The 26,566-nt window shown below is 47.1% G+C and overlaps 1 long non-coding RNA gene across 2 annotated transcripts in view; it reads right to left on the bottom strand.

Moving 5' to 3' along the window:
• Positions 1 to 26,566, bottom strand: part of LOC136565668 (uncharacterized) — a 115,236-nt gene that overhangs the window by 29,425 nt on the left and 59,245 nt on the right. For both annotated transcript variants that reach the window (XR_010784897.1, XR_010784896.1), the window contains exons 6-7: positions 12,966 to 13,027; positions 5,076 to 5,107 (exon numbers count right to left, since the gene is read on the bottom strand). This is a non-coding gene — a long non-coding RNA (uncharacterized lncRNA). The remainder of the gene's footprint in view (positions 1 to 5,075; positions 5,108 to 12,965; positions 13,028 to 26,566) is intronic.

Raw genomic sequence — 26,566 nt, 5'->3', positions numbered from 1 at the left:
ATACAAGGAATAATTATTTCTCGGTGCCGGCGCGATTGTGAAAAGAGGAGAAGCCCCGGGTTGTGGTGGCTCCGTGGATGCTATTCTTTTTGCACCACAGCAGGATTCTTGGCTGCCAGTCCAAGCTGCTTTCACTTGCCAAGTTTTAAGATGCCGGTTTTGCCTTTCATTTTATTGTTCCTTTCGCAACGTTAAAGAGCAACTTAAAAAAAAAAAAAACAGAAAAAAAAAAAAACTAAAAAAAAACCAAACCCCAACCCCATGCACAGCTGCTATCGGGGAGGGGGGGAATTATTTGAATTTTGCACAAGAACGGAGATGAGGAAGGAGAGCTCTGTGATGTAACCACAACGACACCCACAGAAATATTCCCAATATTAAGGGGGACGGGCCGGCTCCCGACGCTGGCCAGGAGAGCAGGGAAGAACAAAACCCAAACCCAGCCAGAGCCACGAGCAGCCACGGCAGAGGTGGAGGTCGGTGCCTCTCCCCCCTCTCAGCACCAGCACCTCGATTTCTCATCCCCTCAAGGCTGTTCCTCCCCACTGAGGGTTCATCCAGGGGTGCAGGGATGGTGGGATTGGGGAGCAGAAGGATTCCCCCCTTTTTTCCGTGGTAGGATTCACCCATTCCCAAACATGCCGGCCTTTCTTGCATGCAATGCCACTGGGAAGAAGCTCCATGGAAAAGCCTCTTGGTCCCAACTCCCTCCAAACACATTCCTTCAGCGTAAGCCACTCAATTTAATTTAATTTTTTTTAATAATTTATCAATAGACAATTTTTTAATTTTTTCCCTTTTTTCCTGTTTTTTTTCCTTTATTACATTTTATTTTTTTAATTAATTAATTTTTTAAAAAAAATTTTTTAACCATTATTATTTTTTAAATCCCCAACTCCACCGCCGAGGAGTTGATTTATTTCATTTTCCTTGACGTAGAAACAAAACTCCCGGGACCCGTGCCAAGGCTCGAGCGCATTTAAATGAACAAACAGCAACAAAAAAAGTTGTTTGTGATCCTTTTGGGCCGGAATATTGAAACCATGATGGGGGTTATGCTCTGTGTACACCATAAAGTGCAGGATTATGGAACCCTGAGCCACCACTTGGTGCTGCAGATGTTGGAGGGACACAAACTCCAGATGTGGGCAGGGAAAATCCCCGCTCGGTTCCTCAGTTCCCTGTTGGACACTGCTCCTTTTCCCAGGGCTGTGGTGCCTTTATCCCAAAAAATGGGAGCTGTTCCCAGCCCTGCCAGCAGCTGCTGGGTGTGCAGGATGATGGAGGCACTCCCATAATTTCACATTTAAAGGGAAAATCCTGAGTCCCAAACTCCAGATGTGGGCAGGAAAAATCCCCGCTTGGCCCCTCAGCTCCCTGCTGGACACTGCTCCTTTTCCCAGGGCTGAGGTGCCTTTATCCCAAAAATGGGAGCTGCTCCCAGCTCACAAACAGCTCTGCCAGCAGCTGTTGGGTGTGCAGGAGGTGATGGAGGCGCCCCCATAATTTCACATTTCCAGGGAAAATCCAGCCTGAGTCCCAAACTCCAGACGTGGGCAGGGAAAATCCCCGCTCGGCCCCTCAGTTCCCTGTTGGACACTGCTCCTTTTCCCAGGGCTGAGGTGCCTTTATCCCAAAAATGGGAGCTGCTCCCAGCTCACAAAGAGAGAGGTGCAAACGGCTCTGCCAGCAGCTGCTGGGTGTGCAGGAGGTGATGGAGGCGCCCCCATAATTTCACATTTCCAGGGAAAACCCAGCCCGATCCCAAGTTTCTGTGCAAGCCCACCGAGTCTAGAACAAGAGCAGCGTGAATTAATAAAAGGGGGAAAGGAAAAACAGAAGCTTTGTTCTAAAGTGGAAGCAGAAGATGTGAAATTTCAAAATCAGATGGCTGGGGCTGTGATTTCTTTCATTTAAATGAACTGATCTGTTGCTAAACTGCTGCTCTGGTGCCAAGAAACTTTTAACTCCTTCGGCTCAAAGCCTGCTGAGTTTTGCTGTTTCCTCTCTTCTCCCAGCCAGGCAGAGATTAAACCAGAGGGGAGAAGTGAAAAAGGGAGCGGGGAGGAAAAAATCTGAGGGCATCAAAAGGATGAGGGGATGAAACCCACAGGCAGAGCACAAAAGAGCTCCGGGAGAATTTCTGCAGGACAAAGAGCGAGGTTCTGGTCCTGCAGCCTTCCCAAACCTTGGAGAGGAGACAGAAAGGCCTTGGAGCTCCCCAGCTGCACCTCCAGCACCAGGAGCAGGGCTGGCAGCAAGGAAAACCCCAAAATCCCTGAAATCCCTGACCTGAGTGATGGCAAACGTTCACTTACCGAGAATGCCAAAGCATTTCCAACAGAACCCCCTTCCCTACACGTGTGAGAAAGAACCACCAAAAAAAAAAGCTCTCAAAACCAGCCCTAAAAAAAAATAGCTGCATTTGGGTGGAAGTTCCTACTGCTTTTCCATTTGGTTTTGGGGTTGTTTTGCCCACGACAAAAAAAAAAAAAAAAAAATTGAATAAAAATAAAAAAAATTGAAGAGAGACGTGTTGTAATTAGAGGTAATTCCAGGGGAAAAATATCTACCTGTACAAAAAAAAAAAAAACCAAAAAAAAAAAAACAAAAAAACCAAACCAAAAAAAAAAGAAAAGAAAAATATATTTCTGCATTTCTGTATCTCCCACTTTGCAGTTCTGCTGCAGTTCCCCCTAAACTGCTGCTGCTTGCTCCAATCTGCTGCCTGCTTAACAACGGAATGACAGGCAACATCTGTTTGTATAGAAGCCAAGATCAAGCCTTCAAAATGTTTTTTGGCTCAGTTTCTTCTTTTTATTTTTTTTTTTCTTTTCCTACCCCCTCCCCTTGGAAATAATAATTAAAAAAAAAAATAGAAGCAAAAGAAAAAGTAAAAGCACCCAGGAAGATTTTGAAACAACTCAAGTGAGGCTGCAACTCTTTTCCCCTTGAGTTATTTCGAGGTACAGGGCTTGGAGGAGAACTCTGCTTTTCTCCACCCTCCTCCCCTGCTCTCCCCACCCTTCAGCCTCTCTCTTGCCCCATGCTATTAATAAAGTATCACAGAAACTGGGGGAAAAAAAATATAATAATAATAATAATCCAACGTACCTTGATCCCTACAAGGCCACTCCCTCCTATGGGGAGGGAGGGGGTTCTTCAGGAGGCAACTAAAAAAAAATGGCACGGGGAGGGGAATATGGGATTCGGGGACAGACTGCCACAGTCCTCTCACCCTGGTGGGTTGGTTTTGTTTTTTGTTTTTTTCCCTCCTCTCCTCCATTTTACAGACTGTTAAATATATTGTTTGGAAAATCAAAGGGGTTGTTATGAAATGAAATAAAAAAAATAAAAAATAAAAAAAAAAAAAAGAAAGAAGATGCGGGTGATTAAAATAAATAAATAAAAAAAAGAAGAAAAAAATTAAAAGCAAATCAGCCCGGCTCCAAATACAATTCCAATGAGTAACAATGTCAGGCTGGTGCCAATGCTGTGGCAAATCGGGAGAAAGCACAATAATTCCACATGCTGAGATGTGAACAACTGGAAAGGAACCAACTCTGGGCAAGTCACAATAAAAACTATCCCAGTGCCCCCAGCCCCTCTGCCATCCTTCTCCGAGGGTACACAGGGGGGGAAAAAATAAAATCAAAATGATTTTATTTAACAAAAGGAAAAGGCAAAACAACACTGAGAAAAAAACTCAGGGAATGTTTTATTCGCTGGAGATTTGGGACAACGCCGCTGCACTCACACGTATGGAAAAAAATAAAAAAGGGGGGGGGGGGGGAGAAAAAAAATTAAATAATCAGAGAAGTTGCTAAGGAGACCTGGTGTAAACTGGGAACGCAGGCACATTTGTGGCCTTTCCCCCCGTGCTGCATCTGGCATTCCGAGCACGCAGCACTGCGGCACCATTGCAGCAGCGCTCAGCCCGGCCTCGCACGGGGCTGCTGGCGGAGCGCGGCTCCGGAGCCGCTTCCAAAGGGAACGAGTTAAAGGCGCCGCTGGGTGGGGAGGGCTGGGGGCGGGGACCTGGCTGCGGAATATAAAATACAGGAGCCCCAGCCTGGGAAGGGAGCTCTCAAGAGGAAGCGGTCTCTGGGTGGATGGGGAGCGCTGCGAGGCTCTCGCTGCGGCTCTGCCTTTCTCTCCTCTCCCGCTTCTGCTGACAAAATGCCCCTTTCCCTGGCAGATGTCTGAATCCCTGCCAGATCTAACAATGTCCGACCCACCAGACGCTGGGGCCCGCTCTCCCAGCACGCTGGGCTCGTATATCCACATTATATCCATATATCCACATTAAACAACCTTGTTTTTCCCTCCTCCCTTCGGTTTCCCCCCTGCCTGTTCCCAAAGCACGCTCCTGGATGTACTATTTTCACCTTCCACTTTTAGGAAGGGACAGATCAAATCAAAGCCTGAGCTATTTGTGTGTGGTGCCTGCTGACCTTGTCTGGGACAGGATTAAACTTGGTGAGGTTTTCTTTTTTTTTTTTTTTTTTTCTGGTTGTTCCTTGATTTGGATGCAGGAAATCCATCTCTTTCTTTAAGCCCTCCTTCCCTCTCTTGCCCATCTCAAATCCTCTCCTGCTGATGGGCAGCTCAGAGGGATCATTCAGCACCTGCTTTTCCTGCTCCTTTTGTGCCCTGCGCTGGGGGAGATGAGGATTTCCATCCTCACACGAGGAATCCAGGAATCTACAAAACCAGCAGCAGCAGCAGCACACGTGGGAAAAGCCAATTTCGTGGGCCGTGCCTTGGAGCATTCAGCATTCAGGAGGACTTGCAGCTCCCAAGGAAAATTCTTCCCGTGGCAGGGGCTGGAATGAGGTGGGATTTAAAGTCCCGTCAAATCTGGGATTCTCGGCGTGAGGGATTGTCCTGAAGGCAGCAAATCCCACAACAGGAACCCAGAGCTCCCCGGGGAGCATCACCTTTGCTTTCTACCCAGGACAGAAGCACAGGAGAGGGAATTCCTTGTGCTCAGCCTCAGGGGGTTCCCTGTCCAGGTCACCCCAGGCAGGAGAAATATTCCATGAGTTGGGAGTTGGGATCAAGGTTTGACTCACCTGACTGCTTCTCTTGGTTTGGGAGAGCCCATCTGAAAGAAAAAACACCAAACCAACAAGTTAAAACTGTTCATCTGAGATTCAGCATTTGCCCTAAAAGCAGAAATCCTCACAAAACCAGGATTTTGTTTCTCTGAGTTAAACCAAAGCACACAAAACAAACATTCCCCTTTCCTCATCTTGCTCAGCTCCTTTGTACAGGCTGGTGGTTCTGTCCCAAAACCCAAAAATGTGAGGTTGAGGCACCTGCCTTGAGGTCCACACATGAAGAAACAGCTGGAATGAGCTTTGAGGGGTTGCTGGGGCTGAGGAAGGACAAACAGCTGGAATGAGCTTTGAGGGGTTCTTGAAGGAGATTTTCACTTCCACAGCAGAGCCAGGAGACGGGATCAAGCCACAGATCCTCAAGTCCATGAAATCCCAGTTACTTCAACTTAAAATCAGTGGAATTGGTACCTAAGCAGACACGGAGCTGGGCTGGGGCTGCCCACACTCCTCTGTCCCCTGGGGGAGCAGGAAACATCCCCTGCCTTTGGCCCTGAACAGCCACCTGCAGCTGCCCTTTGAAACCTCACCCTGCACAGCACAAACCCCCAGCTCTGCTGGGGCTGCCTCAGCCCTTTCCCATCCTAGCAAAGCACCAAGCCCTGAGCAGCCCCAAAAAGGAGCCCTGGGCAAAGCTCCCGACTGCACAGGGCACTTGGAAGGCTCCATTGTGGGGAGAAAGCTGAGAAATAGCAAGAAAAATCACTTTGAACTGACAGAGAGGAGGTTTAGTTGGGATATTGGGGAGGAATTCTCCCCTGGCACAGGTAAATTAAATGACCTGAGCTGCATTTACTCCACATTATAGGAACACTTAAGTGGGGTTTTCTCCTTCTTTTCTGGGGATTTATCTCCTCTGTGGATGCCTCCAAACAGTTTTATTATTTCCTAGATATTTTTAGATATTATTACTTCCTGGATATTATTTTTTCCCTGCCAGAGCTGCCCTGGATCCCTGGCAGCGCCCAAGGCCAGGCTGGAGCAGCCTGGGATGGTGGAAGGTGCCAGGGAGGAACTGGATGAGCTCTAATGTCCTTCCCACCCAAACCACTCTGTGGCTCTCTGGTGAAAAGCAGAAGAGGCAAAAAGATGCTAAACCCCAGCGCAGGTGCAGCACCCGGTGCTTTCCACACCTTCCCACTTTTGGGGCCCTGAGCTTTTCAGAGGAATTTCTGCTGCTGAGCTTGACTGAGTGGGGCTGCATTTCTGTTTTGGTTGCCAATTGGAAGCCACTATTTTTATCCCCAAGTCCCCCAAAGCATCTGTTTCCCTGGAGCTATTTAAGATTTCCTTTTATAAGACCTACTTAGAGGTGTATCATTATTTTTAAGCGTTACTCCAGCAGCCACGCTCCATTTTATCATCATTGCAAGTGTCATTACCCCTGCTTTCAACTGGGGAATTTAAAGGAGAGATAAAATCCTTGCAGGGGGGGACTGAGAGTTGCTTCCCCTCCAGCAAATATTTTGGGATTGTACCTGCCTGCCACTTGGAACAAGCTGAAAGGAAAAGAAATCCCAAGTTATCTAGGAAAAAAAATAATATCTAGGAAATAATAATAATAATAATAATAATAATAATAATAATAATAATAATAATAATAATAATAATAATAATAATAATAATAATAATAATAATAATAATAATAATATATAATAATAATAATATCTAATAATAATCAAATTCCCTATTGTAGGATTCCAGAAAATTCCCTGGGTTATCAGTTCAATTCCCTACTGAAGGATTCCAGAAAATTCCCTGGGTTATCAGTTCAATTCCCTACTGAAGGATTCCAGAAAATTCCCTGGATTACCAGCTCAATTCCCTGCTCTGCCACAGGCCGAGGATGGGAGCAAAGGGAGCAGCAGAGATTTCCAGGAGCTGACAGAGGAAGTGACCACCAGAGCCTGGAATTTCTCTCGCATCTCCTGGTTCCAGTCCAAATGTTTGAACCACAACATCATCCCTCAGGCCTGGGACACCAGCAGAACCTTTAACCCTCGTGCTGGGAGCTCCTGAATCATTTCCCATCATTTTTACAGCAGAGGTGGCTCCAGGCCGGGGCAGGACCCTGATCTGGCAGCTCAGGGCTGGAAATGGGAATGGGTTCAGCTCCATTGCAGCTGAACCCAGCCCAGTTTGGGATCTCAGCCCATACTGGGTTCCATCTCAGGTTTGGGCATTCCTGGCAGAGCCTTCCATGCATTCCTGCCTCAGCTGGGCTGGGGCAGTTCGCTGGGAGCTGGAAATGGGGAGGGAGAACCTTTCAGATACAATTTCTCACTGGCAGAGTCTCCCCTGCCACTCCATTCCAGTTGGGGGAAAAAAAAAAAAATTGAATGGGAACTTTAGGAAAACTCGATGGTAGTGAGAATAACTAATTTTAAATAATTTTAAAATTAGTTATTAAATATTTTAAATAATCTTTAAGTTTTCACGGAGATTTGTGGGGAGGAAAGAGGGAGATCTTCTATTGTCCATACCAGTTAAGTTTTGGGTTTTTTGGTTTGGTTTTTTTGGTTTTTTTTGGGTTTTTTGTGGGGTTTTTTTGTTTTGTTGTTGTTTTTTGTTTGTTTGGTTGGTTTTTGGTTTTGGTTTTTTTTTGGTTTTTTTTTTTTTAATTAAAGATTTTAAATAATCTTCAAGTTTTCATGGAGATTTGTGGGGAGGAAAGAGGGAGATCTTCTATTGTCCATACCAGTTAAGTTTTGGGTTTTTTGGTTTGTTTTTTTTGGTTTTTTTGGGGTTTTTTGTGTTTTTTTTTTTGTTTTGTTGTTGTTTTTTGTTTGTTTGTTTTTTTTTGTTTTTGTTTTTTGTTGTTGTTTTTTTTTAATTAAAGATTTTAAATAATCTTCAAGTTTTCATGGAGATTTGTGGGGAGGAAAGCGGAAGGTCTTCTACTGTCCAGAACATGCCTTTAGTAAGCATAAAAACACTTCCAGCACAGCGCCCTTCAACACAGAGCCAGCCAAAAAATACAATTAAATCTCTGTTGGTTATCACAGCAAGAGTGATGGCTGGGGAGGGAAAGAAGGAGGAGAAGGAGAGTGCCCATTTTCCCAAGCCAGGTCACATCAATCTGGGCTGCCAGGGGTACCTCCATGATTTCCCATGGTTTGGAGCAAGTCAGCAGCAATTTTGGGAATGTTAAAGAGCTGGCAGCACCCAATGAATAAATGGAGGGGGCTCCTTACAGCCCAGCCACCAAAGGAGATGGATCACCAACCTCGAGGATGATTCACTCACAACTAAAAGCTGAAAAACCACATTTCCTGGGCTGCTGGACACAGCCCCAGCAGAGAGCATCCTTCCTTCCCCCCATCCTGGGGAAAAAAAACTCTTTTTTTCTGGCTGCAAAACTCTTCTGTGGGGAGGGGAACCAGAGGTGGAAAGGCTGAGGAAGGGTTTCACACGCTGCTGGCAAAGCCTCTGCAGGTACCCTGATTGTCTCTCTGCAGCACAACGGAATTGAAAAACAGAAAAGCTGGAATCAACTGAAAATGAAGGGGTTTTTTTTTCCCTTTCCTTGCTCCTGTGGGATTGTCCTGTGCTGCTGGACACAGCCCCAGCAGAGAACATCATTGCTTCTCCTCATCATGCCTGCAAAACTCTTCTGTGGGGAGGGGAAACAGAATATTTCACACGCTGCTGGCAAACCCTCTGCAGGGTACCCTGACTGTCTCTTTGCAGCTCTGAGAGCAGCACAACTAAATTGAAACCAAAAAAAAGCTGGAATCAGTTGGAAATGAAGATTTTTGTTTCTCTTTTCCTTGCTCTTGTGGGATTGTCCCTTAAAGCCCTCAAGGCTGAGCATGCAGGAGTTGGTCCTGTTTGTCAGAGCAACACCCACTGCTGCAAACTGGGAGAGGGAGAGGAGCTCCAGCCCTGCTTTGGATTAGGAAGAGACAGGAGGAATAAAAAGAGCATCTGACACTAAAATAAAACTGTTTTGGTCACTGCCATCTCTCTTATTCTAAATGAAGCAATTGTGGGCTCCGTTTGTTTTGCATTCATAATTAGCAGACGGAACAGATGGCAAAGGCGTCACTTAAAGCCACACGTCCGACAAAATAACCCAGGCTGCCAGTGCTGCTTCTCACTGGGAACAGGGAATGGTTCCCCTCTTCTCCCCACTGAAAGGCATCCCAAAGAGAGGAGCCAGCAGTGTCTGAGTGGAGACTCACGGCAGAAGGAGCCCATTGTGGCAGGAGGGTGGGAAGGGGGGCGGCGAATGGAACAGAACACAGGGATGGAAAGGAGCAGAGCACTGCCAGCAGCACAGCCAGGGGCTCAAAGATGCACTGAGCCCCTCCTGCCTTCAGTTCTGGGCTGCAGGGAGAAGCTGGGAGCTCTGGGTTCCATTTCAATGACAGCTGGACAGGAGATGTTGTCCATGAAGGTGTTGTGCCACAGCCATACCTGACTCTTCCTCTCCAGACCTGCAGGGAGGATGCACTGCTCTCCCCTGGGTGGAAAACTCACTGGGAAGCTGCTCAGAGCACAGCTCCCCATCCCTGGGTGTCCTCAAGGCTGCAGGCAGAGGTTGGGAGCTCTGGGTTCCATTTCAAAGCTGGACAGGAGATGCTGTCCATGAAGGTCTTGTGCCATACCTGACTCTTCCTCTCCAGACCTGTAGGGAGGATGCACTGCTCTTCCCTGAGAGGGCAATTCGCTGAGAAACTGCTCAGAGCACAGCTCCCCATCCCTGGGTGTCCTCAAAGCCACACTGGGCCAGGCTTGGAGCAGCCTGGGATGGTGGAAGGTGTCCTTTTATAGGACAGAAATATTTCTAACAGAATATTTTAATTTCTATCTAATAATCTAATAAAATATTTCAAATTTCTATTTCTAATATTTATAATTCCTATTTCTAATATTTCTAATATTTCTAATGGGAGCTTTAAGCTCCCTCCCAAGCCCAGCCATGCTGGGATTTGATGGAAATTCAGCTCTCAGGGCTGGGTTTGGCAGGATGAGGGAGGAGTGGGAGGCAGTGGGAGGCTCCTTTCCCTCCCGTGTCTCACTGTGGTCACCTCAGATGTGGGACAGCCTGCTCTGCTTCCCTCCCTTCCTGCAGGAAATCTGAGCCCCAGCCAGGCTGCAGGAGTGTCTGAGTGCTGAATTCCAGCCTGCATGATGCTCCTCTGCTTTGCATGAATAACCACGTCCTGGCAGAGGCAGCTCTTAGTGCAGGTACTCCCTTCCTGCTTCCCCCAGTGGCCCTAGGAAGGCTTGGACTGGTGAATTCTTTAATTTCAATCCTTATTTTTAATGAGATTATAGCTTTGAGGGCTGATTGTGCATTCTAATTGCTGATTTTTTAAACAGGAGCAGGGAGCAGAGCCCAGGTTTCCCCTTTGCCAGGTGAGTGCCAGAGGCAGCACATCAGTGGGCAATTTTCAGTGCACTAAATCCTTTTTTTTTTCCCCACTGGAATTGTGAAAATTCGGTCTTTCTTTCCCCACAGCTTTAGCAGGAGCTGTGCAGAGTCAGGACAGCTGAGTGTTGAAGGTGCTGAGAGCCTGGATGGGCAGCACATCCTTCTCTTTTCCTTGGTCTTTTCCCACTGCTCTGCTCTGCTTGGTTTAGAGAATCCCAGCATGTTTTGGGTGGGAAGGGACCTTGAAGCTCATCCTTAAAGCCTGCTGATAACAGGTGGTAAGAACTGCAGCATCCCATTGGGAGATGTGAGCCCAGAGGGAGGAGCTAAGCGTTCCTGCCTGGATATAATCTGAGATTCTGGAACACCAGCCCAGCATTCCTACCTGGATATAATCTGGAGATTCTGGAACACCAGCCAAGCATTCCTACCTGGATATAACCTGGAGATTCTGGAACACCAGCCAAGCATTCCTACCTGGATATAATCTGGAGATTCTGGAACACCAGCCAAGCATTCCTGCCTGGATATAATCTGAGATTCTGGAACACCAGCCAAGCATTCCTGCCTGGATATAATCTGGAGATTCTGGAACACCAGCCAAGCATTCCTACCTGGATATAATCTGGAGATTCTGGAACACCAGCCAAGCATTCCTGCCTGGATATAATCTGGGGATTCTGGAACACCAGCACAGCTTCTGCACTGGATTTCCCAGAGGAGCAGCAGCTGCCTCTTGCCCTGGATCTTCAGAGGCAGAGACTGCACCTTTCTCCAGGATCCCTGCTCCAGCAGAACCAGCCCTGGCACTGCAGGAGGGCTGAGCCACAATTCCAATGGTTCTGCTGCCAACAGCCTGACCTACAGGGTGTCAGGCTGGGTTCTGACTCTGGCAGTGTTGGTTTAGTTACTGCATTGTTTATTTTATCCTTTCATTTTCTTCCCATTAAAGAACTGTTATTCCCTGCTCCCATATTTTTGCCTGAGAGCCCCTTAATTTAAAATTTATAGCAATTCAGAGGGGTGGGGAGGGTTCACATTCTCCATTTCAGGGGCGGCTCCTGCCTTCCTTAGCAGGCACCTGGCTTTGCAAACCAAGACAACCCCAAAGGTTTACAAAGGGATTTCCTGGGTGTTTCACATTTGTGCACAGAGCTCCTGGGACTCTTCTGCAGCTTTTCCTGTTGCCTGGTGTCCTCCTGGATCGTCCCTCCCTGGTGTCCTCCTGGATTGTCCCTGCCTGGTGTCCTCCTGGATCGTCCCTCCCTGGTGTCCTCCTGGATCGTCCCTCCCTGGTGTCCTCCTGGATTGTCCCTGCCTGGTGTCCTCCTGGATTGTCCCTGGCTGTGCAGCACCTCCCCTGTGCCTGGCATTCATTCCTGCCCAGGGGCAGGGTTCTCACAGTGCCATAAAATTACCTCATTCCTCATCATGAGCTCATGAGAATGAGGTAACCAAACTCACCCACAATAAATTCATCCTCATTATCCAACCCCGGTTTGCGCCTTTTTTATCGTTATTAAATTAAACTTTATCATTATTAATTAAACTTCTCCACGTCCCTTCTGCTGTGTTAATGCATTTATGGCACCTTGAATGACCATTCCCTGGGTCTGAGCTCCAGCTCGAATCCCAAATATCCCACTGGAAAGATTCTGGCTTGGGAGGAGACATCTGCAGCCTCTTCCCAGCTCCCAAAACAAAGGGATGTGCACCAGCACCAAGCTTCTGGAAGCTTCCACATCAGAAGCGCCCCAGGTGAGTTTTACCCACAACATTCCCAAGCTCAGGCAAGTAGGCTGAGCTTAGGAATAGCTGAGCCAGTCCCAAAGCCTCTGGAAAATCAAGGTTTTTATTGATTTTTCCATCTCTAAGGATGCTGGAAAGCCTCAGAACTCTGTATTTCCAGTGATTTTGACAACAAAACTCTGATATTGCTCAGGGCTTACAAAATACAGATTAAAAAAAAGCACCCTGATCTCAACATTAAGACTTCTTTTTTTCTGATAACAACTTGAAGCTCCTTTGGCTTTCTTTCATCCTCTTCCTATAAATTCCTGCCCAAATTTCTCAAAAGGGCAGAACTGGAGTCCCTTCAAATGCACCAATAAATAAAATAATAATTAATAGGTGACTCAGATAAAGGCTTTCCATCTCAGGGCAGAGGAAAGTATTAGCTAATTAATCATCAAGTTGGCATTACCTTATCTTTTGGCACCTCCAAGAAAATGTAAATCTGAAACGAGTTGGGGGTGGTGGTGTGTGGAAACAAAGGAATAAGAAGCCAACAATAGTTTTGGAAATGGATGACAAAATCCAAATGTTCTGCCTGACTGCTGCTAAATTAAGCTCTGTGTTATCAGTGCAAAGATTAGGAAAAGGGAGATTTTCCTCTGAACCTCAAGTCACACTTTGGAGCTGCACAGGACACGACAGCAGGAGTGGAGACAAGAGGATTCACTCACCCTGAAAAGGAGTGGAAATGAAAAAGGATCTGCTCAGGTCTTGGCTACCCCCAAACACAGCTCTGTGGAGGAAAAGAAGAAAGAAAGGGTTAATTTATTGTGTAGGAGATGAAGAAGAGATGCTCACTCTTCCTCCCACCCAGGCTCCATCCAACCCACCTCTGCCTTCAGCCCTTTTTGCCCAAAATTCCCTTTTCCCCCACTTTTAAGTGAAAAGGGCTGCAGGGAGGTCCTGCCTTGAGCCAAACGCTGTTCTGGGAATTATTTCAGTGCTAAAGCAACGAGGAAAATTCATTTTCCCACCCCACCTTCATCTGAGGCTCCCAGCTGCTGACCAGAGAGGGAAGATCATCAGCTGGAGTTGTGTTTGCTCCAATTGATTTTTTTTTGCTTCTTTTGAGCAAAACTTCCCCTTTCAGTGAGAGGTCATCTCCACAAGCACAGCCCAGGCCTGGACGGATTCACCAATTAAAGCTTTGTCAACCTCTGCTCGAATTTAAACCATCCCAGCTGGCACTTTTTACCCCAAATCCAGCCGAGGGAAATGATTCCACACGTTCCTTCCTCAGCTCCAATTAACAAAGATTCAGCTCAGCTCCATGACAAACGTTTTGCAAGCACCTGTGGGTGTTGATGGGATCAAAGGAGCTGCATTCCTTCCTGCCCAGGCACAGATCCCTTCCCTCCTGCTGGAGGAGGCAGTGCCATGGATGGGCACATTGCTCCTCCAAAAAAAAAAAAAAAGGAATTTTATTCCCAAAGAACCGGGAATAAGGGAAGGTAGAAAAGGTCCCTCAAAGTATTTTTGTCTTTAATTCAACATATCCTGACGTCCAACAGCCTCCCTGGTGACATCCAAGTCTATAAAGCAGAAGGGATGAAGGCACATGGCAGCTCCAGGGAATCATGATATTCCACAAATCCAGCTTCAGTTTGAGCTGGATTTGTGGAATCAATTCATTCCTAATCAATGAGTCAAAAAGTTGATTTACTCCTAATCAATGAGCCCACAGACCCTCTGCAATCCATCCAAATCAAAACTTATTCCTTCTTTCTTCCCTTCTCTTTTCATTTTGCCCCTAAAAGGATGGGAAATCCAACAACTCAGCGTGTTCTGATCAAATGCACAAAAAGCCACCAGGACCTGGTTTTAGCTGCATCAAAGTCCAGCAGAGGCTGCATTTTCTCCCCCAGTTCATCCAGCCACAAAGATTTACAAACATGGCAAAGGGAAGCAAAACATTTTTGCATCCCTACAAAAAAGATGCACCTTTAGGTGTTGCAGGAATTTTTTCCCATTAATTTCAAGAACGAAGTTAAGATTTTAAATTTTTTTTCCTTATTTTTTTGGTGAACGTGGCTGGTTATTTGACGAGTGAAGCATTAGATTTGCGAGTTGTTCTGCAAGCCAAAACACGCTCCCTTTTCATTCATAACACCGAGCTGCTCGGCGTTAAACAGCCGATTATCATGAATGAAGTGGGTGTAACTTCCTTGAAATCCTCCAAAGACCTGTCAAAGCACAGCTACCGCAGCTCGCTTTTCTCCTTGAAGCACACACATCATTGCTTTAATTGTTCCCCTATCCCCCAAATGTGTTCCGTTCAAAGTGAGGGGGTTTTTTTGGGATTTTTTTTCTTTTTCTTTATCTTTTTTTTTTTTTTTGGGAGAGGAGAAAAAGGGGAAGGGTGGGGAATGATGCCTCGGGATAAGAGAGGGAAAGCGGGGCTGTGTCTCCGCTGTCCAATTTTGATTTTTCTTGTGGGGATCTAAATTAAGCTTCATCCGTTTAAAAGTGTGGCAGACAAAACCTTACAAATCAAAGCCCTGGCCTGTTTTGCATGGATAATCAAGACCCTCTGGCTCTTTTTTTTTTTCCTAAGAGGAAACGTTTAACCCTAAAGAGAAGAGGATTCGTGGTTAAAGTGCTGGCCAAGCACTTCAAAAATTTAAATTTGACTCCAGGTTTGCCATTCTCCACTTCCTTCCCAAGATTTTTTTTGCCCAGTGTTGCCACTTTGATATTTGCAGACTGGGATGGTCTGAGCCAAGAGGCTGAAAAACTGCACTGATAAACACACCTTAAATTGAGATTTAATTACAGATCTTTCCAAGGATGAGCATTATCCCAAAGAAAGACCTGCAGCATCTCAGCCGTTCCTCTTATCCCTCTTATTATCCCCACATTCCTCTTATTCCTCTTATTTTTCTTTAGGACACCAATCTCGGCCAGCATAAATTGTGATCTCACCACTGACCCACCAAACATTTCACCCTCTTGCCTGAACACTGCTACAGCCTGGAAAACTACAGAAAAGCCACTAAAACAACCCCAAACCCACAGGGACTGACACACTTAACAAGGTTCAGTCTCAGGAAACACTGGGGAAAGTGGCACCAGGGAAAACCATTAAAATTTTCAGATTTCAGCTCAGACTCTCAGCTAAATGTCATTATCTCACCCACAACCAAAACATCAACAACAAATCTTGATGGTGCTTTCACGACAGCAGCTTTTGCACATCCCTTAACAGCTCTAACACTGACAAAGGCTGGTGCTTGGGGGGGAAAAAATATAAACATTTGTCATTTGGAAAGCATTTTGGAAAGCATTTTGGAAAACTCAAAACTTGTAATGTATTGCAGCCAACTCTGGAGACAGGAGCTTCCCACCTGCTCCTGATTTTGATCCCAAAGGGGTGATGCCCACCTGGGAGCACCCACCTTTGACTGGACACCGGATCCCACTGAAAATTCCAGTGAAAAAACTGCATCCTCCACCAGCTCCACCTTACAAAAATCCACATTTCTCCCTTAGCAAGTGGAAATGCCAGCTCCCGAGGGATTTCCCTGCTCCCACAGAAGCCAGAGGGAATTTTGATGCTGGTTTCAGAGGCAGTGAGAGCTGCATTTTCATTCTCCTGGCTATCCTGGGCACAGAGATTCCCTCCTGGCTCTCTTTAGCTGCCATGCAGTGCTGCATGCAGCTGCATTGCTGTGAAATGCATCACTGCCTCTGACTCACCCTGCAAAGGACACGTTTGTAAACTGACCCACCATTGACAAAATCCTCTCTTTCTTCACTTGGAGGAGGCAGAGATGAGGCAAAGGTTCCTCGTCTGATTCATTTCCTGGGGAAATTTTTACTCCCTGCATCTTTTTTCAGTCCTTATTCAGCCAGCGAGTAGTGAAGTGATTAATACAAAATCCATGCTTGACACAGAGTGGAAGGATTCATTCAAATTCTTTTAAAATCAGCTCTTAATTAATTGCTTAGAAAAACAACCCGTTGCCAAAAATGTGGGGGGTTGGTTTTCCTGCCTTTTTTTTTGCTTTTTTTTTTTTTTTTTTGCTTTTTTTTCCCAATTGAGAAAGCTTTTTCAGTTGAGAAACTAATTACAGGCACACAGCAAAATGCATGAAGGACAAAACCTGGCACCTTTTTGATATTCAGCCCCTCAGAAGGAAGAAATAGGAACCTGGACAGGGCTCCAGGGCAGCTCCAGCTCTGCTGCTTCTCCACTTCCATCCAGCCCTGCTCCTTTCTGCAGAAATCCTGCGGGCATCAGGCACGACCACAGTGAGCAGGAAATTCAAACTGCCAGAAATAAAAGCTAAAGGCAAAGAGAGCCCTGTGGAAAGTGCTGTAAGTTTCTGGACAATTTTTGTCTCCCTGATTGTTCACACCAAGGCAGTACTAACCAAGTCCAGATCGGGATGGGGTTGGGAACAATCCCTGGGGTTTGCGAGGCTCTGCAGGGCTTGGCACTGGGGACCAGCCTGATTTCTCCATCCTGCCAGGGAGGGCAAGCTCAGCCCACGGGATTCAGGAGAAGAACGAGCCTGTCCTGTCCTTTCCTTTCATTTCTCCTCCCTGTCTCCCTCCCTCTCTCCACATTCTTCTCCTCTCGCCTTTTCCACGGCGAGCACTGAATGATGGGATTTTTGACATCAGAGGAAAGTCATCCCTTCTCCACTCCCCCAGCTCCTGCCTGTTTCCTCCTCAGCCACTCTGCTCCTTTGAGAGCTCCATCCCCACTCAGGGATCAGCTGATCCCACCACAGCAGCATCCCTGAGCATCCCAAACCCTGCCCCGAGACCCCCAGCCTGCTCCACTCTGCTTGGCAGCCTTCAGAGCTCACTCTGGCTGCTGCAGAGCTGGCAAAGCTGTAGCAAAATCATTGGTTGGGAAAGGTAAAGCGACCTCTGTTTACTCGGACTCAGGGTCCGAGGACTTTTCTACTCAGGGATCAGCTGATCCCATCACAGCAGCATCCCTGAGCATCCTTGAGCATCCCTGAGCATCCTTGAGCATCCCTGAGTGTCCCTGAGCATCCCTGAGTGTCCCTGAGCATCCCTGAGCGTCCCCAAGCATCCCAAACCCTGCCCCAAGCACACCAGCACAATCCACTCTGCCTGGCAGCCTTTAGAGCTCACTCTGGCTGCTGCATAGCTGGCAAAGCTGTAGCAAAACATTGTTTGAGAAAGGTAAATCGTTGTTTACTCGGACTCAGGGTCCGAGGACTTTTTTCCTCAGGGATCAGCTGATCCCACCACGGCAGCATCCCTGAGCATCCCAAACCCTGCCCCAAGCACACCAGCCTGCTCCACTCTCCCTGGCAGCCTTTCGAGCTCACTCTGGCTGCTCCAGAGCTGGCACTCACTATAGCAAAGTCATTGTTTGGGAAAGGTAAAGCGACCTCTGTCCACTCGGACTCAGGGTCCGAGGACTTTTTTTCCTCAGGGATCAGCTGATGCCACCACAGGAGCATCCCTGAGCATCCCAAACCCTGCCCCAAGCACACCACAGCCTGCTCCATTCTGCCTGGCAGCCTTTAGAGCTGCTCCAGAGCTGGCAGAGCTGTAGCAAAGTCATTGTTTGGGCAAGGTAAAGCGACCTCTGTTTACTCGGACGGCTCAGCCGCCCGCAGGGAATAACTGGGCTGGAGAGAAGCGAAAATGTGGCTGGGAAAGCTCCGCGCTCGCTGCCACAATGAGCTGAATGTTCGGGCAGTTCATGCCCTCTCTCCTGCAGTTTCTGCAGCCCTTTGATTTATTATCTGCAGCCAGACAGCCAATGACCCCATCCCGCTGCAGCGAGCCAAGGACAGATGAGAGACTTGTTCAGCTCAGCGCATTTTCTGATCCCAGCAAATACCCCGTTAATTATCATAAGCTGCCAGGCACCTGCCATAAGTTGTTTATTAAAGAATAGCATTAACCAAATCGGGATTTTTTTTTTAAACCACGCATTTCCTCTTCCAGTAGCACCAGTGGATTCCAGCTGGTTGGATTTATTGGATTCCAGCTGGACCCATATTGGGGTGCACAAGTCAGGGAGTATTTCGAACCTTATTAGCATAAGAAAATTGATAGACAAAGTGCCTTGGCAAAAGCAAAGGGAACTTTGAAAATTAGACCTAGATTGCAAAAAGATTCAGTCAAACAGGTTTACCAGAAAAAGAAAATCCCATTTGTCGCAGACATCTTTTATGAAAAATCCTTTCCTTAGGATTTTTCCTCCCGAGAAGCTGAGAGGCCTCAGGAACAAAATGCAAACAATGGTTATCTGCTGCTGTGGAATGCAACAGGTGCATCTGGGATTGGGCTCATGTGGTTGTTTCTAATTAATGGCCAATCACAGTCCAGCTGGCTCGGACAGAAAGCCCGAGCCACAAGCCTTTGTTATCATTCTTTCTTTTTCTATTCTTAGCCAGCCTTCTGATGAAATCCTTTCTTCTATTCTTTTAGTATAGTTTTAATGTAATATATATCACAAAATAATAAATCAAGCCTTGTGAACCATGGAGTCAGATCCTCGTCTCTTCCCTCATCCTCAGACCCCTGTGAGCACGGGCACACCCATTAAACTCTGCAAGCAAGAGATGTTGTTATCTGCGTAAGTTTGTGCGTGTGATTTTAACCTAATCGTTGCAGTACACATTACTAGTCTCCCTAAAATGCTGTATAAGCGTATCCCACAATAAAATCGGATTCTCATCACCGACTCTGTCTCCCCTTCTCCCTCCATCGCCGGCAGACCCAGGGAAGGGCGAGCGGGGCTCGGCGGGGTCGGAGCAGACGCGGCCGCGGTGACTCAGGAGCGGCTCTGAGTCACTCACGGAGCTGCCCCGGCTTCCTCCGGCCTCCGGGGGGGCGGAGGTCGGAATTTCCTGCTGGCCCTTGGCCTTGTAAATCACCACGTCCTGTTGAGCCGCTCTGCCGGGAGGGCAGCGAGTGGGAGGGACGGGGCTGCCGGCCGGTCCACCTGCTCGGCAGGGGCAGGGGTGGGAATGCAGCACCCCGAGTCTTCCCGCTCCACACAGAATTCAGTAATTCATAATTCGGTGTGTCCTGACACCTTCAGATCCCTGACAACCTCGCTGGAACCACACACTGCCCATCCAGCAACCCACAGACCCAAATCTCCACTTAGGACAGCACTGATACAGCCCCAGGGGATTTCTCTGCCTCCCTTCCCCATAAATGAGAAGCCCTGGCATCAGTTACACCAATAGATCTGAAGGTGAAAATCAAAATGTTGGTTGGAGGTCCTGGGATAAATCCAACCCTGTGAAAGTCTTCCCAATTAAACTTAATTTCTTGTGGCTGGAAAGATTTCACTGCCACAAAGAACTCAGATATAATTCAGTAATTCATAATTCAGTGTGCCCTGACACCCTCAGATTCCTGACAGCCTCACTGGAACCACACATTGCCCATCCAGCAACCCACAGACCCAAATCCCCACTTACGTGGACGGCACAGGTACAGCCCCAGGTGCCTTCCCCATCAATGAGGTGCCCTGAACACCAGCCTGGCAGCAGGTACACCCATGGATTTGAAGGTGAAAACCAAAATGTTGGGTGGAAATCCTGGGATAAATCCAACCCTGGGAAAGTCTTCCCAATTAAACCTAATTTCAGTTGGGCTGGAAAGAATCCACTGTCCCGAAGATCTCATGGATGATCTGTGCCTCCATGACCCTGAGAAAAGCCAATGGATAACTGAGACAATGGACCATGGGCAATCAGGAAGGGAAGGAAGCTTTTTAGCTATGTGAAGAGCACCTTCCAGAGCAGACCCCACTGGCCAAAATCAATGTTTGAGTCAGGAAATTGAATGGTGGAAAGGAAAAGAAGGATGCTGATGGCACCCAGCAGAATTCCTGGCCATGCCCCAGGGCTGGTGACACAGGACCAAGTTTATCCTACACCAAAAGCGTGTCCAGGAGGGAAAATGAGCCCAGCACACCTTGGAAGTTGCTCCTTCAGACTCCACTCAAAGCTGACAGACAGATTTACTCCCAGGCTCACCTGCCCATGTTGTACAGCTGTGATCACTCAGAAACTGTTAAATATTATACAGTGACAAAAAATTTCACACAGCAACTCACCAGCCCCTACCACAATGGGGTTATAATCCCCTGCCAACAAGTGGGGGGGACTTTTAAACCTTTATTTCCAGTCCTGCCCTTTACACTGCTTTCATTTCATCCCTTCTAGCTAAGTTTGATTTAATTATTGCAAGGAAAGTTGTCCCAATGTGCAGCCAATGGAGACACAGAGATCCCAGCCCAGCCCAGGACTGCTAAAAGCATTTATGACACCAACACTGCCTGGGGAGTTTGGGGATGGTCAGACCTGAATGGATTTTGGCAGGTCCCAAAAATATTATGGTTTTTGAGAGGGATCATTTGGTTCCTATCAGACTTTCACATCTCATCTGGGAGATGATGGCTTTTGGAACATCTTTTGGGGCATATCATTATCTAAGGGCATCAAAGAATTGTAAAAAAAAAAAAAAAAAAAAAATCCATGAGAAATACAAACAGGTAGAACCACAAGGAGATTAAACCTAAGCAGGTTTTGACCAAAACCAAGACACTCATTTTTTATCAGCCAGAGTCAATTCCCCCCTTCAGGAGCTCCTGAAGGCCAGTGGGTGGATTCCCATCACTCAACATTTCAAAACCAAGGCTGGGTGTTTTTCATGCAGACAGGGAAGGATTTTGGCCAGCAGTGCCCAGAGGGTCAGAGCAGCCTGTGCTGAGGATCCTGGCTGGCTCCAGCCCCTCCCCAGCGCTCACCTCCAGCAGCACTTGTTGTTCACAGCCAGCCTGTTTCCCCACGCATGACCAGAGCTGACCCTGCTTAGATTACAAAAGTTAAAGGGTCCAGAAGTGAGGAAAAACAGGAAATCCAAACAGTGAAAATCTCAGCAATAACGTTTCCTAACAAAGACCTTCAGATCTCGCTCGGGGCCGGCAGCTGTCTTGGTGACGTCCAGAAAGGGCCATGTTCAGCGTGGTCCTTCTGCCATTTATTTTTACCCTGTTTATTTTTCTATACTGTGACATTTTCCTCCTTTTTTTAAAGGCCTGGTCATAAATGAGGGTGCTAATCCAGACCTGAGAAAACAGACACAAACGCACGCACCCCATGTGCTTCCATGGCATGGGATTTTCCCTACAGAACATCAAGCCTGTGCACCACTTAAATCCCCTTTTGGGGCCACAAAATCGGGATTGAATCTGCAGAGATATGAAAGGAGATGATCCACAGCTTAATTTATTCTGCCATAACCTCTAGGGCTGCAAAGTAACTCCAAACATGATCCTAGTAAGGAGTTATGAGCTTCATTTTGAAGAAAAATGTCATGTTTGTTTGTTTTGGTGCTTCTGCATTTTAGACCTCACCCAAACCTCCTGAGCAAATGTTCTGTACAGATCTGCCTGTGATGCTGCTGTGGGCCAAACCTGTGGGTGGCATCAACTGGCATCACTCCTGTGCCACTGGGTCATCAGTGAAGACCTTGTCCTGTTATGGGACCGGAGCCTGTTGTGGGATTAAAGGAGCTTGGAGAGGCGTTTTTAAGGCCTGGTTGTTTTCCGTTCAGATTTTAAGTTCCACCGCGGGTGGTTTTGGGGGTGACATTGGCCTTTTGCTCCCCGGCAGGGCAGGTTTTTGCCATTACACTGCCATCTAGTGCTGCGAGCTCGCAAGGGAAAAGAGCCCCGGCCTGCAGGGGCCACCACCAGCAACAGCCAAGCTCGGGCTCCAGGAGTGAATTACATCCAATTAAATAAACAGAATCACCAATGAAGTAAACAGAATCACCAAGTGCACAGCCACCGGTGGTCCTCAACCATGGCACAATAACAAAACACTTCCAAGAGAGGGAATTGCACAGAAGCTCATCCATTTTCCAGCTGCTCTCCATGGTGGGGCACGTTCAGGATGTGCAAGTTTGAAACTGAAAGTCTCCAAATCCAGCTGCTCCCCTGGTACCAGGTGGCATTGCTGCCACCAAGCAAGAGGTTTTTGATGAGAAGAACCCTCCTGCAAAGCCCTGAATGCCTCCAGCCATGTCTTTTCCAGCTTTCCTGGATCTCTTCCTCATCCGAACTCCCTCCTGCCTTCAGCTCAGTTGTATCACAACATCTGGGCCAAATTTATTCACTTTGTAATTGATTTCAGTGGTTTCCACCATGGGATTTTTTAGAGTGCCTCTCCACAGCCATCACTGTGATCAGCATCCAAAAAGGATTTTCTAAGCCAGCACGTCACAGCACTCACAGAAACCCTCCCCACGCTCAAGGACTGGGCAGCAAAGCTCAAACTCAACATCTGAACACTCACAAAGTGACCTTTACGAGTTAAAAGCCCCAGCCCTGAGGTTTTTACTCATGCAGAGGATATTTGTCCTCTGTGGAATGTGTGTCAGAGGGCGTGAAAGTGAGAGTGTCTTGAGGTTAGCGATTGTTCAGCCTCATAGTGGATGAATCATATGATAACACCACAGCAACATCCTGCAGGATTGTCAGGAGCCTCTATTCCTCTATTTCTGGCACTGTGTCCCTGCTCTGCCTCATGAGCAAACGTTATTTGTGCTCTGCTACGGAAACCCCAAACCAAACACTGCTGGAGGCTCCTCCTGCAGGCCCAGCCAAAATCCCCAGGGCCTCCTTGAGCCTGCAGACACCCCTGGGTGATGGGTGCTGTTCACAGGGCTGGGATGGATGGATGGGGGGCACCTGGGCTGCTCTGCACGTGTGAGGAGCAAAATTTGTTTTTCCTGGGCCCCACTGAGCTCAGTGGTGAGGGCACAGCTTGAATGCTTGAATGCACAGTTTGGGAAGGATGTTGAGATCCTTGAATGTGTCCAGAGGAGGCAACAAGGCTGGAGAGGGGTTTGGAACACCCTGTGAGGCAGCCCTGAGGGAGCTGGGGGTGCTCAGCCTGGAGAAAAGGAGGCTCAGAAAAGGAGACTCAGGAGACTCAGCCTGGTTGAGCCTGCAGACACTCCTGGGTGATGGGGGCTGTTCACGGGGCTGGGATGGATGGATGGGGGGCACCTGAGCTGCTCTGCACGTGTGAGGAGCAAAATTTGTGTTTCCTGGGCCCCACTGAGCTCAGTGGGAATAGACTGGGCACTGGAGAGGGCACAGCTTGAGTGCTGTGCCCAGCTCTGGGCCCTCAGCTTGGGAAGGACCTTGAGAGTCTTGGATGTGTCCAGAGGGGACAGCGAGGCTGGAGAGGGGCTGGGAACACAAACCCTGAGAGGAACCCCTGAGGGAGCTGGGGGTGCTCAGCCTGGAGAAAAGGAGACTCAGGGGTGCCCCCATCACTGCACAGCTCCTGAAAGGTGCCTGTGCTCAGCTGGGGCTGGGCTCTTTCTCCAGGAGCTGACACAACCAGAGCACACAGCCTCGAGCTGCACAAGGGAAATACAGGGTGGATAGCAGGAAGAAGATTTTTCCAGAAAGGGTGATAAAGTTCTGGAATGTTCTTCCCAGGGAGGTGGTGGAGTCCCCATCCCTGGGTGTGTTTAACAAAGCCTGGATGTGGCACTGGGTGCCAGGGTTGAGTTGAGGGGTTGGGGCTGGGTTGGACTGGATGACCTTGAAGTTCTCTTCCAACCTGGTGAATCTGTGAATTCTGTGAATTCTGTGAATTCTGTGAGTTAGGGATCTGGGACAAGGCTTGGGAGGCACAGGGTGCTGAGGGAACAAGCTTAGCAGCGCAGGTCAGATTTATCTTTGCCTGTTTTCCTTCTAGATGACCATAAGAAAATCGTTTTGCCTTTCCTCCCTCTTTTTTGCCTCTCCAGACCCACAATCCACGGCTCTGCTGCTCTTTGAGCTGCACCAGGAGCACACTCAGCTTCCTTTGCCAACCTCAGCACAAACTGAGGATCTTTAAGGTCTTTTCCAGCCCAAACCCCTCCACGATTCCACCTGTGGGAAGCCAAACACAGCGTGGCACGACAAAACAGATTTTGGGGTTGCAGGAAAAACACCAAGGATCTGAAGCACGAAAATTCAGCTGGGATCCCAGTCTGGAAGTCCAAGCACACATTTCCAACCCCTCAACGCCGCAGGTGGGGCTCCAGGGGCACAGACAGGAGATCTGGCTGCTCTGGGGTGCAGATCCAGCTGCTCCATGCATCCCTTCCCTGGGAAAGGTTTGCTGTAGGAACTTTGGGAATAGCCACTCTTAGGGCAGAGGCCCTTCCCGAGGTGGTGGCAGGATTTTGGCCTCGGGTTTGGGACTCTGCTTCCAAAACATCAACAAATGGAGCTCATATTTCAGCCATAATCCCACAAGATTCCAGGGAACCGTGGTGGGAAAAAATCGGGATAATGGTGCAACAACATTTTTGTGGGGAATAACACCAGGAAAACATTTAAATCCTGTAAAACTCCATTCAAAAACTTCCAGATAAATGTTTTATCCCTCATTAGAAATTACTTTTTTTGCATTTTACTTCTACAGAATTTTAACTATAGCTTTACTCTTATTTTTTGATATATTAAAGAAAAATCCAATGTCGATGCAGAACCCTTTTAATCCATCCCTAGTCAATGCATATTGCCTTTAAAAAATAGCTAATATTTTGATGAAATGGCAAATTCTGATTGAATAGGGTTTTTAGGAAGAAAAGAGGAAAACCTTCAGAGAAATTCTGTGCCTGTTTCTGAAAATAGCTAAATTTGAAATATTTTGCAAGGATTATATTCTCTTTAACTCTAAAACAAACAAATTTCTCAAATACCACTAAATGGTGGTGTTTTTACACCCTTTCTATTTTTCCATCTCCACTGCAAACATTTGCAGGGTTTCAAGCACTACTTGCAGTAGGAATTTCCAGGATATTCCCACTAATAAGAAGGAGATTTTTAAAACAATCTAGGGAATTAGCCACACATCTTCCATTAAAACTAAAGCACCCTTGCCTGCTTTACAATCTCATGAGATTAATTTGAAGAAAGTCTATTTAAATTGAGTGTAAAAGTGGGCCAGTATTAAAATGTGGGAGCTGAATCCCTTCTCAGTGCAGTGGGATTGGATGGGAATTTCCACACGTGCAGCACCCAAAAGGTGCTGCTCTGGATTCTGAACAGAATTAAAACAATTAAATTTTAATTGAAATCATTTAATTCCACATCAAAACAAACACTGAAACCAAAACCAACTCAAAAAAAAAATCAGTTTAAAGTCAAACAAGGCAGTGAGGACGTCAGCAAGGGAAAGCAGAGACGCTTTATGAGGTCATGTTTACTATTTTGGCTTGGAATATTTGGATTATTCGATCCCATTTTTTCTGCTTTCAAATCCCAGACCTTAACATGGCTCTGACACAACCCCAAAATCCAACACAGCCCCAAAATCTGACACCACCCCCATGGCTTCCAACCCCCCAGCCGGGCTGAGCATTCCTTGCTCTGAAACGAGGAAAAAAAAATCCTGTCAAATTCAAAAAATATCTCCAGTGCTGCCTCCTCCTCATTTCCTGACTGCAGGCAGAGCGGAAATAGCTACATTTCCTGAGCAGGGCTGTTCTCCAGGGAATGGCAGCCTGTCTGTCTGTCTGTCTGTCTGTCTGCAGCAGCAGGGGCTGGGCTCTGGAGAATCCCTGGATTTCCAGCAGGAGCTGGGATCGTGGCACTGGGGTGCAGGGGACAGCCAGGGTGCTGAGGAGGGAGATGGGAGCACAAAAATGCGTTTAGAAGGGGAAAATAGGGAAAAAAGAGGGAGAAGGAGGAGAGTTCTCACCAGCCAGGTCTGTGTGCAGGGAGAGCAGATGGAACTTTGGAGTCCCCCAGATTTTGTCTGGGTTCTGTGTAGCCTTGGGCTGTGCTCCAGATAAAGGGAATCTGCTTGGTCCTGATCCCTTTGAAGGTGGGGTTTCCATGTCCTTATTCCATATTCTGTATTTAGGGAATCTGTTTGGTCCCAATTCCTTTGGAAGGGGTGCTCCTATATCCTTATTCTATATCCTTATTCTATATCCTTATTCTATATTTTATATCCTTATTCTATATCCCTATTCTATATTTTATATCCTTATTCCATATCCCTATTCTATGTCCTTATTCCATATTCTGTATTTAGGGAATCCGTTTGGTCCCTATTCCTTTATATAAACATTCCTTTGAAAGGGATGTTTATATATCCCTATTCTATATCCTTATTCCTTATTCCTATTCTATGTCCTTATTCCATATTCTGTATTTAGGGAATCTGTTTGGTCCCAATTTCTCTGGAAGAGGTGTTTCTATATCCTTATTCTATATCCCTATTCTATATTTTATATC

The sequence above is a fragment of the Molothrus aeneus genome, chromosome 22, assembly GCF_037042795.1.
Source record: "Molothrus aeneus isolate 106 chromosome 22, BPBGC_Maene_1.0, whole genome shotgun sequence".
In the NCBI taxonomy this organism is placed as follows: Eukaryota; Metazoa; Chordata; class Aves; order Passeriformes; family Icteridae; genus Molothrus; species Molothrus aeneus.
This window is presented reverse-complemented; position numbering and strand designations above follow the sequence as displayed.